At 43.0% G+C, this 14993-nt stretch overlaps 1 long non-coding RNA gene across 2 annotated transcripts; it reads right to left on the minus strand.

Annotated features, from left to right (window-relative positions):
* Positions 1–6056: 6056 nt before the first annotated feature.
* LOC150005785 (uncharacterized) lies at positions 6057–14516 on the minus strand. Of its 2 annotated transcripts, XR_016511703.1 has the most exons (4): positions 14200–14516; positions 13516–13684; positions 7513–7759; positions 6057–6485 (listed from the first exon to the last, which is right to left on the minus strand). It is a non-coding gene; the product is annotated as an uncharacterized LOC150005785 (long non-coding RNA). The 2 variants fall into 2 exon arrangements; XR_016511704.1 differs by lacking the exon at positions 13516–13684.
* Between the last annotated feature and the right edge of the window lie 477 nt (positions 14517–14993).

Raw genomic sequence — 14993 nt, forward strand, 5'->3', positions numbered from 1 at the left:
AGCTTCCCAGCCTTGTGCTGTGGCTGGGCCTCGGCCAGGTCAGAGGAGCCCAAGGCCTGACAAAGCCCAATGTCTCTGTCCTTCAGAAGCCCACTGGCCTCCCAAGTTTTGTCCCTTCTAGCCACCCTATTTTGCCTGGGCCTCACCACCCACCTGTCTACGCCTTCTCAGTCCATATTTGCTCTCACCCCTATTCACACACAGGCCACCTTGTACCAGACACCTTGGACAATTGATTTCTCAACAATCGAGAAATGCTAAATGCCGGAAGTCTTGTTTTCTGGTTAGACAGCACCCTCAGATACTTGCTTTTCTCACCCTAGATCTCCACTCCAGGCCTTTCTCCCCTGCCCTCGGACCCTGCATTGTTTGACGTAGGAGTTGAATGAGTTTTCTAGAAACACGCCATAGAAAGAAATTCCTTAGAGGCAATGTAGTAAGTTATCTGAGCTATGCACGAGCGATGGAGCCTTTTGGTAGGAGCTGAAGAATGCTAATCATGAAAAAACAAAATGCAAGGGGCCAAATCTGACAGGGAACGATTAGTATTAAATGAGAACTTGTCGAGGCCCTGGGGCATTGAAACTGGCTGCCCCACCTCCTTTTGTAAGTTGCTTTTACTAAATGGAACACAATGATATGGAACCAAAATACTGGATAACCATTTCTTTGCTAAGGAGACCCAGCCAACAAACACAGTGGAAAAATAGGAGAGCTACCTCTCACTCTGGGAGTTTATTTTTCAATCTTCCCTGGTGTTCAGGGACAGAACCTAGAGCCTTGAAAAGTTCTTCTAGTCAAAAGCATCAGTGGGAAAAGTTCTTTGACTCTCCTGAGCTGGGTACAGATAAAAATATCACTTTCAAAGAAAGACAAAACTGTAATTATTAGGTTAGATGCTTGTATTTGCAAACCTTCTGTCCCGTGTTACGAAGGGGATTTTTTTTTTTAAATAAAAATCTGTGTTGTCACCTGAATGATTAGCTGGTTCGTGCTCTCATGGGGAGTCTAAAGAGAAAACTATTTGGGGTTACAAAATGGGAAAAATTAGTCACCAATGATTCACAGAGACTATAAATATGTGGCTATATGGCTCCCTTATTTATGATCCAGCTGGGATGAGCTGTTTGGGAGGAAGCAGGAAGAGACACAAACAGCACCGAAAGTCAGCGGACCCCCTGCTCCAGGTTCCGTGGAGGGAGCGCGCCCCGTAACCTCTCCTCGGAGACTCTGTCTCCGCACTCAGTCCTGGCTGCAGAGCACCAGTCCCTCAAGGGCTGTTCGGGAACTTCTGTTCGAAAAGAGAACAGGCGAGCACCGCCCTTCTGTCCTTTGGCACAAAGTTAACGATTGTGTTCTGGGGGGTATTATTGGCTCTGCCATGTCCCGCGATGGTGAGGAAAGTAAAGCAGGGATTAAGGGAGTTTTCAGCGGGTGGAGTTCTACTGCCTTTCTCTCAGAATTCCAGAAATCCTGCTTACATACACACACACACACACACACACACACACACACACCATTCATTCACTCACTCACTCGTTCACTCATTCCCTCACCCATTCATCCATTCATCTTCCAGAGTTTACTGAGCCTCAGTGTGTAGAGTGTTGGGAAATGGTGGTGAGAAAGGCAACCCCGGGCCCTACCCTGGTGGAGCTTTCAGGCTATTGGAGAAGAAGGATCGTCGCCTCAGTTTGGAGACTCTTAGCCCTGGCGTTGCTCTGATCTGGACCCACTGTGGCCCCAGGCCTCCCTAGGCAAGGGCTTGGGATTCTAGGTGCAATCTCAGGGTTGGCAAATGGTAATGGCGACCTGGACAATTCTGTTGAGTTGGTCTCCTAGTCTCAGTCCTACCTTCTGGACTCATCCCACCTGCCAGCCACCATCTGGATCTGCTTGAGTCCCTGGGTGCACGTCTTTCTGCTCTGGCCCAGTTTGGTATCACCTGAGTGCTAAATAAAGCCTTCCTGAGGCCCTCAGGACTTCCAAACAGCAAAAAAGGTTTAGAAAAAACAAATCTAAAGATAGAATATGAGTCCATAGTTTATACACTTACTTTCTCATTCTTCAGAGAGTGCCACGATGAGACCTTAGGAAGATTACTATCAATCCCTTGCTTTTCTCATGTTGGGACCATTCTTCCTTCCTTTCTGAGCATTTCTGGACTGATTCATACCCTAGTACTTCAAACTGATGAGGCAACGCTTTCTGCATCTGTTTTACCCGCTGTCTAAACCTGCTTTCTGTGCACCTCTAAGTTTGTTCTGCCTCAATTCTTAGCTTCCCTGCACATGGGTCAGCTTAAACATTCCTGGCTCTGGGAAACCCTTCCTGACCTGTAACAGGATTGAGTGCACCTACTGTGTGTTTCTATTTCAGCAGAACTTCCTCCCTCTTCACACTCCATGGTGATTGCTGGGCAAATATCCTTCTTCTCCACTAGACTGAAAGTGAAGCTCTAGCCGACACTTGTCAATAGAATTAAGACTTGAATTCAACATTTGATCATATACTATAAGGCTAAAGATGAAAAGAACTGTATACAGACACTGTACTCTAGTATATGAGTCATGTTTATTTCTCACAAGGGTATGAGATAACTACCTTATATGTATACTGGAGATGAGCAAATGTAAATATATTGCAGGTAATAAGAAATAGGTTCTTCCCTCTTGGAGAAAAGAGTAACAAATAAAAAGGGGAAGGTTATGTATATATCAGATTTTGTTTATTTGTTCATCTGTTGAATGACACTTGGGTTATTCCTAACTTCTGGCTATTGTGAATAATGATGTTATGAACATTGGGGTACAAATACCTGCAAATAGAAATCTTGTCACCAATGATTCCCCACGGTCAGGAACAATACAGGTGCATAATAGGTGCTCAACTAAATACTCATTTTGTGCATCTTTGCCTAGGTACATGCCATTCCCTCTGCTTAGCAACCCTTCTGCTTGTTCTTGGAGAAACTGTTTTGAAGCTTCTGGGCACACATTTCATCTTCTCCTGGAAACCTTTTCTGACAGCCCCTCAGCACGCATACCACACCAGACACACAGTTAGTCGCCCTCTTCCCAGTGCTATCATTATGATCCATATAAGCTTTAGAAAAAGGTCTTAATTTCAGCTCTGCACTGTTATTATTCATTTTATTATGTATTTGTCTCCTCTGTCAAACTGTAAGTCTCTTGGGGGCAGCAATGCTGTCCTAGTCACCTCTGTGGCACTCAAGCCTAGGACAGTGCCTGGGACAGAGTAGATACTTGGTGTTTGATGAATGAATGAGTAAATGAATAAGTGAATTAATCTCTTACAACTTCCATAGTCTTTGTTATACATTGGATCACATTAGTTAACACTTGAGCTACCCTTTCCCTCAGTTGTTTTAACCCCTGTGGAACTTGTTAACAGAAACACAGAAGGAAGAAGATTGATGGGCCGAGATCAGATGGATGTCCAGAGAGGTGGCATGACTATATACCCAAGTGCTGGATAGTCCCTGTTTATACCTGTTGTCCCAGCATCCATTTTAATAGTGTCCCCTCTCACTGTAAAAGTGCCCTGGTTTGAATAATACATTATATGGCCACTATACAGAGAGAGCAAACTTAACTTTTCTGGACCCACTACTAGGAAATGACACCTCAACCTAGGGTAGCAGGGCCCACCCCTCTGCCTTGCCACGTGAATGTGCTCCTCCGGATTTCCCACTGTCAGTAGCTGCCTCTGTTTATTTGAGTTTTTCATAAGCCACAGAAAGCTGCTCTGGCCAAGTCGCACCGCACTGATAATGCCAGAGGTCCACGTCTCCCAGAGGCAGCCCTCAACCAGTGACAGAAGGAGCGACAGCATGTGGGTAATACAGCCCCACATTCTCACCCCTACAGTGGGGAAGAGCCCGGGCTCTACACCATTTCCCGGAATTTCCCCGCAGGGTTCTGCTCTGGTCACCCACAGTACTGGCTGCTTAATATCACACCCTTTATTAGCTGCCCCCTCCCCTGTCCCACTTCCTCCTTCCTCTACCAGCATTTCCTGCACTTGCCATACAAACTACTTGCCCTTTGAATTCTTACCTTGAGGTTCAAGCTGAGACACTAAGCTACATTCCCACACTCACCCCTGGGGCCTAACTTGCTTTATTATGAACTTCCTTTGCACCTCTTTCCAGGTACCACATTCTCAGCCAATCCTGTCCCCACAAGCCTCAGTCCTTCACCTGCCCACACAGCTCTTCCAGCCAGAACCCTTCCTTCTTCTCCAGCTGAATCAGCGCAGGACTGAGTCCCCAGCTGCTCGGAGTGGGCCTGGGTCTGGGTGGCTGAGACTTTCGGCTGGTTATGCGCTCACCCTGGGTCCTGACACTTTGCAGGTTTTCTAATCGGGTGCTGCTGTGTCAGATTCCAACAGCAGTTCAAGCACCCTGGTGATCCACTCCCGAATCTGACACTAAGTGTCCACATCATTGTCCCTTCTGCAAGGGGCGGAGCCCACAGGGGTGGTCAGGGCTGACAGAGGAAAGGGCACTGTCATTTCTGGGGTGCCCAGTTAATATGGTCTAGGCTCTAGGCAGATGTGACTGTATAGCAATCAGGAACAAGAAAATAAGATTTTCATCAGATTTTTAAAACTAAAACTTTTATCTACAATAAAAGAAATACTCTTTATAGAAATTTCAGAAAATATGGAAAAAAAGAAAGAAAAACATCACCCATATTTGTACCATCCAGAAACTACCTTTGATATTAGTTTCCCTTCTCTTGGCCCTTTATCCTTGTGTATCTAGTAACCACACTGGCTTCCATTTCCACTCAGTATTAAAATAGAAATATTTCTCCCATGTTACTTCACACTTTGCAAACATTAGGACAGAATGCTTGTGTTAGGTTTGTGCCTGGAAGACGGGAGGAGTCAGGTGGAGTTCAAAGCCTTTATTGAAGGACGTTCAAGAAGGAGGCTGAGCCAAGTGGACTGCAGCACCAAGGGAAGGGGTGGGGGATTTTTGAGGGCTTGGAGCAAACCATCATGGGATGGGTCACCCTGCTGGTTGGCTCCAGAGTCCAGGGTATAGGTGTTTGCGAAAGAACAATGTCCCCTGATTAGGGATGGCTGTCAGGATACTTAACGGTAAATGATTAAAAGAGAAGGGAAGGAGCGATGGGGGTGTAATTAGTTCTCAGCAAGATGTGGCAGCTATGCCTTAGTTGCCTCTGTTAATGGGGAACCTCATGATTGGGTTCATGACCAAAGACGCAGACCCTCTTTTTTTCAGCACAGGTATTGGCTCAGGTCCTGCGTGACTGCAGACCACAGCTCCTGAGAACACAGTGACCACTGGCCGTAGCCTGTTTTGCAAGACCCGACTCAGGTGGCAGGTTACAGGGCAGGCAACATGGGGTCTCTGGCCCTAACAACTTGTCTCATGTATATTCTATATCATGGAGAGAGAGCACCCACTCCTCTCCTGAGGGACAGGCACTTTGCGGACGAATTTTCAAACACTGCTGATAGGTGAAATCTAGGAATGAAGCAGAGTGGGACCTTGTCTGTTTCTGGTTTCTTTTCTTCTGAGTTTTAAAATCAAGAAGTAACAATAAAACTGCATTATTTAGATATATATTTAAAAATACCAGAATAATCAGCTAATGGAGTTGAAAACTCCAGAGTTGCCTCTGGAAAGGGGAACTGGGAATGGACGCGGGAACTGCTGTTGTTCCTAGCAAGCCTTATCGAACTATTGCCCCCTTAATCCTTGCGTAACCTTGATGAAAATGAAACAAACTTCAGTGAGGGAGATGAGGCATGATTTGTTGACCTAACAGTAAACACAGATTTTGTTATAAGCTTTGTAAACGTGTAAACATCTTTTTCTTCATCTTTTGGTTTTATTCAGTGTGCTGCAAGAGCAAAATCAATAGTAACAGGGATCACAAATATTATTCTGATTGGCTTACAAGCCTGATCAGTAAAACCTGAAAAATGGAAAATGTTACACCAGCTGCCAAGAAAGTACTCCTGCAGTTTACCGACATGATAGCGGTGGAAATACCATAATATGCAACAGGTGTTCACATTTAGAGCAGCATTTGTAACTGGCTCCTTTCTAGACAATTCTGACACCGTGCTACAAACCCTTCATGTATTACCGCTGATTTCCTTTGACATGAACTAGGACGTGACAAAACTCTTCCTCGGCCTCACGCTTGCTGCACTTGAGTGGTTCCTATTCCTACAGCGCTGGCGTATGCTGGCAGGGTCTCCGCTCTCTGTTTAGTTTCTGGAGTCGCCTGGGCTTCCTTCAGCCAGTCCTGTGCCACTCGTCTGGACTCCCCTTTCAGCTGATTGACAAACTGGGCTGCCAGCTCCAGATCACCATGCTCAGTGCCATAGGAGGCATACGACAGTAACTTAAACATGTTCATATCCTCAGGGTGGAGCTCCACTCGTGGCTTCGGTTGCTGAGGCGGGCATGGGAGCAGGGACTGCAAGTAGGAGAGGAAGTATTGGTATAAGCTATTTCGGGTTTCATCCATCATTGCTACCCTTTGGGCCAGTTTTTGGACTGTATAATCTCAAATTTACAAAAAAAATAAAAAACTTTATGCACAGGGTTGCTCATCACAATAGTATCTAAATAAAATTTGGAAGCAAATGACAGGTACAGTAACAGGGAAATAGATAAATATATTTTAGTATAGCCACACAGTGGGATAATATGGAGCCACTAACAATGATGTTGATGCAGCTCCCCTCCCCTCCCCCACCAGATTAGCCACTGCCACTAGTTGCCTGGTTCCTGGCCTGGAGTGATATGGCTGGAATAGCCACTCAAGCTGTGAGAAGCTGCTCGATCTGTGAGAGCTCCGTAAAGGAGGCCATTGGCAGGTCTGGGCTCTGGATTGGTTGGTTTGCATAAAAAGGCACACACAGGGGATCATTTGCTATCTCCAGGCAATAGCCAGCCCTGGGTGGCTCCTCTCCAGGGTCCACAGGATTCTACAAGCCAGAGCATCAAGAATAGAGAAAATAAAAAATATATAGTTAATATACTCATGTACTAAACCGTGCTGCCCTGGGCCTCTTGTCCTAGCTGGAATGATCATCTTTATGGTCAAGAACCATCATAACCATAAGAACAATGTTCCGTTCTTGTTCAAGCGTTGAAGTCCATGAGAGCAGGGGCCATGTAGCACCCAGCACCCAGTAGCCCTCAGGAGAGATTTGTAGAATGAGTGAATGAGTGAAGGGTCCCATGCCAGTCAAGCCTAGAGTTTCATGCACTGTGAAGGACACATAGGTGTAGGTGCTCAATAAATATGTTATTTTCTTCAGGGAGGCAAGAGGGGAAACAGACCCTTAGCGACCCTAATAGCCAGGATCTAGAGTTACGCTTGTGATGAGCGTTTCCTAGAAGAACCTACATAGTTTTCATATTTTGTCTAGTGAGGATCTCATGACCATCACCAGAACTCCTGACTTGGTCTCAGAAAATACATGCCGGCTCCTTACCTGACTAGTAACCTGATCTTAATCCTCTCTCCAGGGCCCAAATGTTTCCCTTATTCAGGCTGTCATCACCTGGAGAACACAGTCAGGACAGTCTGGCTATTTTTCATCCTCACACTTATGCCTTCATCACCAAAGTCATCCCAAGCATCTTTAGTCATTTACATTTCTGCATACACTTCAGAGTGTTTATTGTGCACAATGATTTGGATTAGTCTAGTCGTAGTTTACAACTGTCTTCCAGGAGAACCTGTACAAGAGAGTCCTATTTAATACATTTCAAGCATTTGTCAGGATTTGGGATCCTGGGAGTTGACAGGTGGAGAGTTGAATACAGCTTTGGGGTGGGCATCCTGAGCCCTAAGAGAACCCCATGCTGCTGGGTCGCACAAGCTACAATGACAGGGTAGAGAAGTGCTCTGATGTTGTGTGGGGACCTAAAAAAGGGCTACCTGCCTCCAAGGAATTTACAAAAACTAAAAAGCATAGAAACAAGAAGATCCACAGCATTAAACATTGTCCCCATGAAGTGACAAATATATTTTAAGGGGATCAAAAGAAATATGCAAACAGCAAAATAATACAGTGTACATTAGCTTCTGAGCTACTCTGTCCTCCAGAAGTTCCCAAGGCTCACCCAAGCAGCTTGACTTCCCAAACCTTCTCCACACGTCAGTGGGATGTCTGACGCTACTCTCTATCTCCTCCCCCAGTCCAGCCCTTTGTAAAGCTACCAACTCTGGAAGATATCTTCTCAGAGAAAACAAGAACCAATGACTGTGAAAAATTAGAAGAGCCAGAAAGGAGGAGAGAAAGATGAGGCTTCAACTCAGGGGAGGGAGGAGCAGAAAGGTTCACCCCTTATCCAGAGAATGTCCTGTCAACATTCTTTACCAGCCCCATTCCAAAGGCATCTCTCTACAGTTATTCAGGGATGCCTGTTGCCATGGCTACCATGCGACAGATGCTTTTTGAATCTGGTATGTGAAGGGCTCTTCCAATTTGGAATTCAACCTGGAACAGGTGGCTATTTTTAGCCACATGCTGCTAATACATGCTTTAGAAAAGTCCGTTCTTTGCCTTATACTTAAACATCACCTTTTCCCACATTTTCCCATTTCACTGCCCAAGTGACTTGAGTCACTGATAGGGATTTTTATTTATCATTATCACAATGTAGAAGACACAACCAAGACTCCATGATTCGGGCTATCAATGCTGTATTTCAGACTCAGGGCACTCCTCAGAAAGCCAGCCCAAGTCCTGGACACCAAGTGGCAGTTTCTTTCTGAGATGGAGGGCTGCCCTCTCCAGGGCAGCTGTGTCTGTTTCCCACTGGGTGCTCAGAGTAGCTGCCACCACCTTGCTCAGGGACTCTTGTGCTTGCCTCATCTTCCATTTGGTCAAGATCTCCATTTCACATGCCCAAATCTGTGCTATTATTTGCAAAATGATACTTAGGATTCTGTATTTACCCCACGCATGTGTGAAGGCAGCCTGGTCTAAGGATATGAGATGTAGAATTCTCCACCTCCAAGTTAGTTTGACATTGAAGGCCTTACATGATGTAGTCTGAAGTTATCTCTCTAAAGTTCCTAAACCTCACACACCCAGGGTGTTCTCCAGACATGCAATGTAATCCCACTGGAAATTCTACATGATTTTCCATGCCTACTTCAAACTCCACATGCCCAAGGATCTCTCCCTCTGCCAGTCCTCCTTACCTCCTAGTAAAAAGCATTCAAGCATTCTTTCCTTCCTCTAAGCCCTCATATTTCATGAGTAAATGTTTTAGAGCTTGAATCATCGCACATAGCATCTGGTACTGTTATTTGACCATTTCTTAACATCCTCTTAACCACTGAAAACTTCACAAAACCAGAGAGAGCAGTTTTTCTCCATCTTGTATCTCTAATGACTGATTCAGTGCTTTGCTGATAGTAGGGACTCAAGAAGTATTTGTGGAATTGAATTGCTTTATAAACATTTTCAGAGCATCTTTCCAGTATCATCTCTGTCACTGGCCTTGTATGTAACTTTTCCAGATCTCAGCTCAGTTTCTATACCTATACTATCTATATTTATCTAAATATATATGTGTATATATACATATGTGTATATATGTACATACACACACGTATATATATTTCACTTCTTTCCCAGCTTTATCCTTAGAACCAAACTAGCTTTGCCTTGTAAATGGTACCTTCTACAATAAAAACACGTGTCCCATAGAAATGACAAAAAAGGAGTGAGGAAATACTGTAGGAATACTGGAACTATTCAAACTAGATGCTAGAGCTTTAGGAAACCCCAGAGCAATTCAAGCAGGTTACCCAAGACTAAGAATAAAGAAAAGTGGGGTTAAGGTGAAGGACAAAGAAGATGACAAGGAGGGAGAAGCAGGAAGAGACAGATTCGAGAGCATAGTGTTATCACAAACCATCCACAGTCCAGTAGGGGGCAGAGGGCAGCAGAACAGATAGTCACTGATAAGAATGAGGTGTGGGGTCTTGGAAAGGAAGAGCTCAGATCCACTTTCTCATTGCTGGCCAGGGCTTTACTGGAGACAGAAATTTCCCAGTCCATAAGAAGGGAAACCAGAAGAAGGGCCCCAGACCAAAAGCAAAAAGAATCAGTCATAGATGGAACCCAGAAATCTAAATGTTACTCATAGCCACAAAGGATTTTGATTCAGACAGACTCTGAGCCATTTTTTGAGAAACACTAAGCCAGATAAGACAAATTAACACTAAGAAGCGTATTGGTTAACTTGCTGGAACCAAAATCCCAGAAGTAGGAAGTGGCAATAGAAGTAAAGCATTGTAGAAAGGCTGAGAAGAAAGGAAGAGACACACAAGGCCATTAAAAAACAAAAAGACCTGAAGGGAAAAAAGACATTAACACAATATTGGTAAAACAAGATGGAAAGCAGATACACATGGAACAAATAGCATAAATATGCAGAAAGGTATAAAGAAAAAAATAGATGCAGATTGATTTTCATTTTTCAAGGCTTAAGGTGAATAGTGAAATTCATTATTTACCAAGGAGCTGGGTTTACTCCTGGAATCAAGTATAGCAGTCATATAGAGAAAAGTTGTTATGGAGCATGTATGGAACTCTGGACCCATAGACACTGCTCATCCTGAGACCTTCTGAAATGCTAACCAAGAAGTGAAATATAAACAACATGAGTCAGAATAGTCAGTGATACTCAAAAGAGTAAGTGTTGCAATAATCGCCAAGTAATGAACAAGTCGGACAGGCAAGAGCCCTGGGGGTCAGTGTGGGCTCAGGACAAGTGATCTCAGGACCATGGATAGCTCTGTGCCTGCTCTGTGTCTGGGATAAGGGTGGCCTATTAACACAATGATACCTTCATTGGTAGCACTGCCTGGGTCCCATCTGATGTTGAAAGGATCTGCTCGCCCAGTGAGGATAGAAGTCTTCCAATCTGGGGAATAGTTGTTATCTATCTGGTGGCCTTTGATAACTATTCAGAGGTGTTATAGGATGGTAGAAAGAAAGAGTACTGGGCTTGGAGTCAGGAAACCTAGGTTTTGCTCCTAGCATTGCCACTTGCTAGATGTGTGGTTCAGTGAGGTCAAACTTGGTGAAGCTCAGTCTTCTCTTCTGTAAAATGGGTTTTATAAGGTTTTTTTTTTTTTCTTCCAATTTTCTATAAAGACCTACTGGCAAAATCAAATAAGATTATGCATGTGAAAGCATTTTAAACTATAAAGCTCTACTTAAGAATGTGCAGTTATTGGAATTAGTTTCCTGAAAAGTGAAGGATCAGGAGACAGGGGCGATAGGCCAAAGGTGTATCGGAGCCCAGTGTCTCCAAAAGTAGAAGTAGGGCCCTAAGAGGAATCTGGATTTTCAAAAGCTGTGGAAAGATGAATGAATGCGAAAGAGAAAGTGAAAGAATAAAAGGGAAAGAGAAAGTAAAAGAACAGGCTTGCACGTGTTAATGACCGCTGCCTCCCCAAAAAAGGGAAAGGGAAAGGTTGATTATTTATGTCAGTTTATGGATAATACCTGAATGTCAAATAGGTGAAATAAATTTCTTAGAAATTCAAGCCCATTTCAATAATATCAAACTTATTTGGCAAAATTGGATCTTTTTATTATTTTAAAAGCCTTAGTTTTAATTGTATTACAAAAGTAATATGTAATCTTTATGGGGAAAAAAATCAGAAGAAATGAACAAGTCAAAAAGATAATGTTTAAAAATACTTTTAGTCCTATGCACCCAAAGATAATCTTCAACTCTTCTTTTAAACCTTCTATGCATATAAAAGGAACTGGGTTCACTCATCTTTTTTAAAAAACAGATATGGGATCATCATAATACCATTTTGTAATACATCTTTTTACATAACCAACATGTGAAGAATATTTTGTCATATAGGTGACAATAAATACATTTGGGCAATACAATTTTAATGGTTACATAACATTCTGGATAGATAAGTCATATTTAGGCAACCGTTCCTTTATCGTGGGATAGCTATTTCCCACATTTCTTTACTGCATACTGTGTTATAGAGGCTTGTGCAGTGGTTAAACTTACATGACCTACTGACAATCTAGCTTCAACTCCCAGATTCCCTGCATATGGACGGCATATCTTTGGGAAGTTAATCTCTTTAAGGCTCAGTTTCTTCATTTATGAGATGAGTTTAATAATATTACCAACACCAAAACCTATTATTAGAATTAAGTAAAATAATATACTTAAAACGCTTTATGCAATGCTTGGCACATCATAGGTACTCAGTAATAATGTTCATAACTTAAAAAACAATTATAGCTAATTTAGGTGCTCATCCTTAACTATTTCTATATGATAAATTTCCAGAATGAGAATTTTTGAATCAAAGGAAAAACATATATAATTTAGCACAATGCAGTATTTCATTTATTTATTTATTTTTAGGTTTTTTCTTGTTTTTTTAAGTATATTTTATTGATTATTGTTTTAGTAATTCCAATTTTTATTTCTTCCCCTTTGCTCTCCTCTGCCCACTACCCCCTTTCCCTCCAGCAATCCCACCCACTTAGTTCATGTTCATGGATCATGCATATAAGTTCTTTGGCTTCACGCTTTCCTATATTATTCTTAACTTCCCCCTGTCTATTTTGTACCAACCAATTATGCTTCTTATTCCCTGCACCATATCCCCATTTTACCTCCCCCCTCCCAGCTGATAACCCTCCAAATGACCCCCATAGCTATGATTCTGTTCCTATTCTGGTTTGCTTAGTTGGGTTTTGTTTTTATTTTTTAGATTCAGTTGTTGAGAGTTGTGAGTTTGTTGTCATTTTAGTGTTCATAGTTTTGATCTTTTTCTTAAGTAAGTCACTTTGACATTTCATATAATAATTGCTTGGTGTTCATGAACTCCTTTAGCTTTACCTTGTCTGGGAAGCACTTCATCTGCCCTTCCATTCCAAATGATAGCTTTGCTGGATAGAATAGTCCTGGTTGCAGGTTGCCTTTCATCCCATTGAATACTGCTTGCCAGTCCCTTCCTGCCTGCAAAGTGTCCTCTGAGAAATCAGCTGATAGTCTTATAGGCAGCCCCCTGTAGGCAACTCTCCACCTCTCTTGCTGCCCCCAGAACTCTCTCTTTATCTTTCACTTTTGGCATCTCAATCATGATGCATCCTGGTGTGGTCCCCTCAGGGTCCAGCTCGCCCAGGACCCTCCATGCTTCCCGGACCTGTATGTCCATCTCCTTTGCAAAATTTGGGAAGTTTTCCTCATTTTTTCCAATTTTGCTTCCTCATTCTGCACTGGTTGACTATTTTTTTCTTCCTTATGTTCCAAATCATTGATCTGAACCCTAGTTTCCTTCCCTTCACCATTGGTTTTGTGTGGATTTTCCTTTGTTTCACTTAGCATAGCCTTCACTTCTTCTCTTATGCGTTTGCCGTACTCAAGCATATCTGTCAAGCCTGTGAACAACTTTATCACCAGTGTTTTGAATTCTGTACCTGTTAGGTTGTCTATCTCCTCATCTGTTAGGTTGGCTATCTCCTCATTGCTTAGTTCTCCCACTGGAACCTTGATCTGTTTCCCCTTTTGGGCCATACTTCTCTGTCTCCTCATTCTGATGGGCTCCTGTGTTTGTTTGCCTCCGTGTCCCAGGTAGAGCTGTCAATCCTGTTACATTGTAAGGGGTGAAGACTTAGGGTTTTGTCAGTACAGGGCGATCCGTTTCACCACGTTGTGGCGCTGTATGTGGGGGAGGGGTCTGAGAAGGAACAATGCTGCTTGCCCAGCACTCACCCCTTTTCCAGGCACTTCTCCCACTTCTGCACCAGACTGGCACCCCTCTAGCTGTTGCGCTGGCCATTGTTCCCAGAGTGGGTGGGTCTGCGGATGTTCTAGGACTGTGGGGGCCCTTTAAACAAGCGGACTCTGCTGAGAGACCAGCAGTTTCTGCCTCCACCCCAACCCCCACTGGTTTGCACAATCAGAAGCAATGAGGCTTGATTTTCCCCAGTGCTGGGACTGTGAGCGAGGTCAGATGAGGAGCTGGGAACCCTCCCCAGGTGTCCCTTCTGACTTTGTAAAACATGTAACTGCACTTTCCACCGGCCTGCCGCTGCTGCCGCTGCTGCCACTACCACCACCACCACACTGCATCCTCTCCACCCTGGCTCTGCCCCTCCTACCTGTCTGGATGAGCATTTCTTCTTTGTATCTTTGTTTGGCGGACTTCCATGCAGTTTGATTTTCTGAAACTTTTGCCTGTTTCTAGTTTTGAGGTAATTGTATTCCTTCTTAGTTGTAGAGGGAGATGCAGCATGTCTGTCTACGCCTCCATCTTGGCCAGAAGTCCCAATGCCATATTTTAAATGTAGAGAGAGGAATTCAGTTGTCATGAAGAGAAGGAATAGAGTCAAATGTTAAAAACAAAAAGTAACATATGGTTGCAAAGATGTAGGGCTCATTGCTGTTACACAAAGAGTGAGTCTATCCTAGAAGCAATAATTCTATCTCTAGGAAAATATATTAAATAAAATTTGCATGAATATATATATATATATATATACATATATATATATATAGTCACAAACAAAAAATAAAAATAACCTAATGATCTCATTGTTATGAGAATGATTAGATATATTATGGTACAGCCATACAGCTGAATATTATGCAACCATTAAAAAGATTAACTAAAGCTACACACATTAATTTTGCAATGAGTCCCTCATATAATGTTATGGGGGAAAGTGGAGTAACAGAAAGAAAGCATATCATGATCATACATTGATGTAACAATTTTTAAGGATGCAGTATTTAAGGTTTATTAGTTACATGTGCTAGCAATAGAACAAAGCTAGATATTGCACATGAAAGATATTTGAAAACTGTAAGGTGCTACACAAACTTTATTATTTTAATCATCTGAAAAAACTTACTAAAAGTACAAGGGAAATAGGCTAATAAAAAAACAGAATAT

The sequence above is a fragment of the Furipterus horrens genome, unplaced genomic scaffold (assembly GCF_987537825.1).
Source record: "Furipterus horrens unplaced genomic scaffold, mFurHor1.1.pri manual_scaffold_6, whole genome shotgun sequence".
Lineage (NCBI taxonomy): Eukaryota > Metazoa > Chordata > Mammalia > Chiroptera > Furipteridae > Furipterus > Furipterus horrens.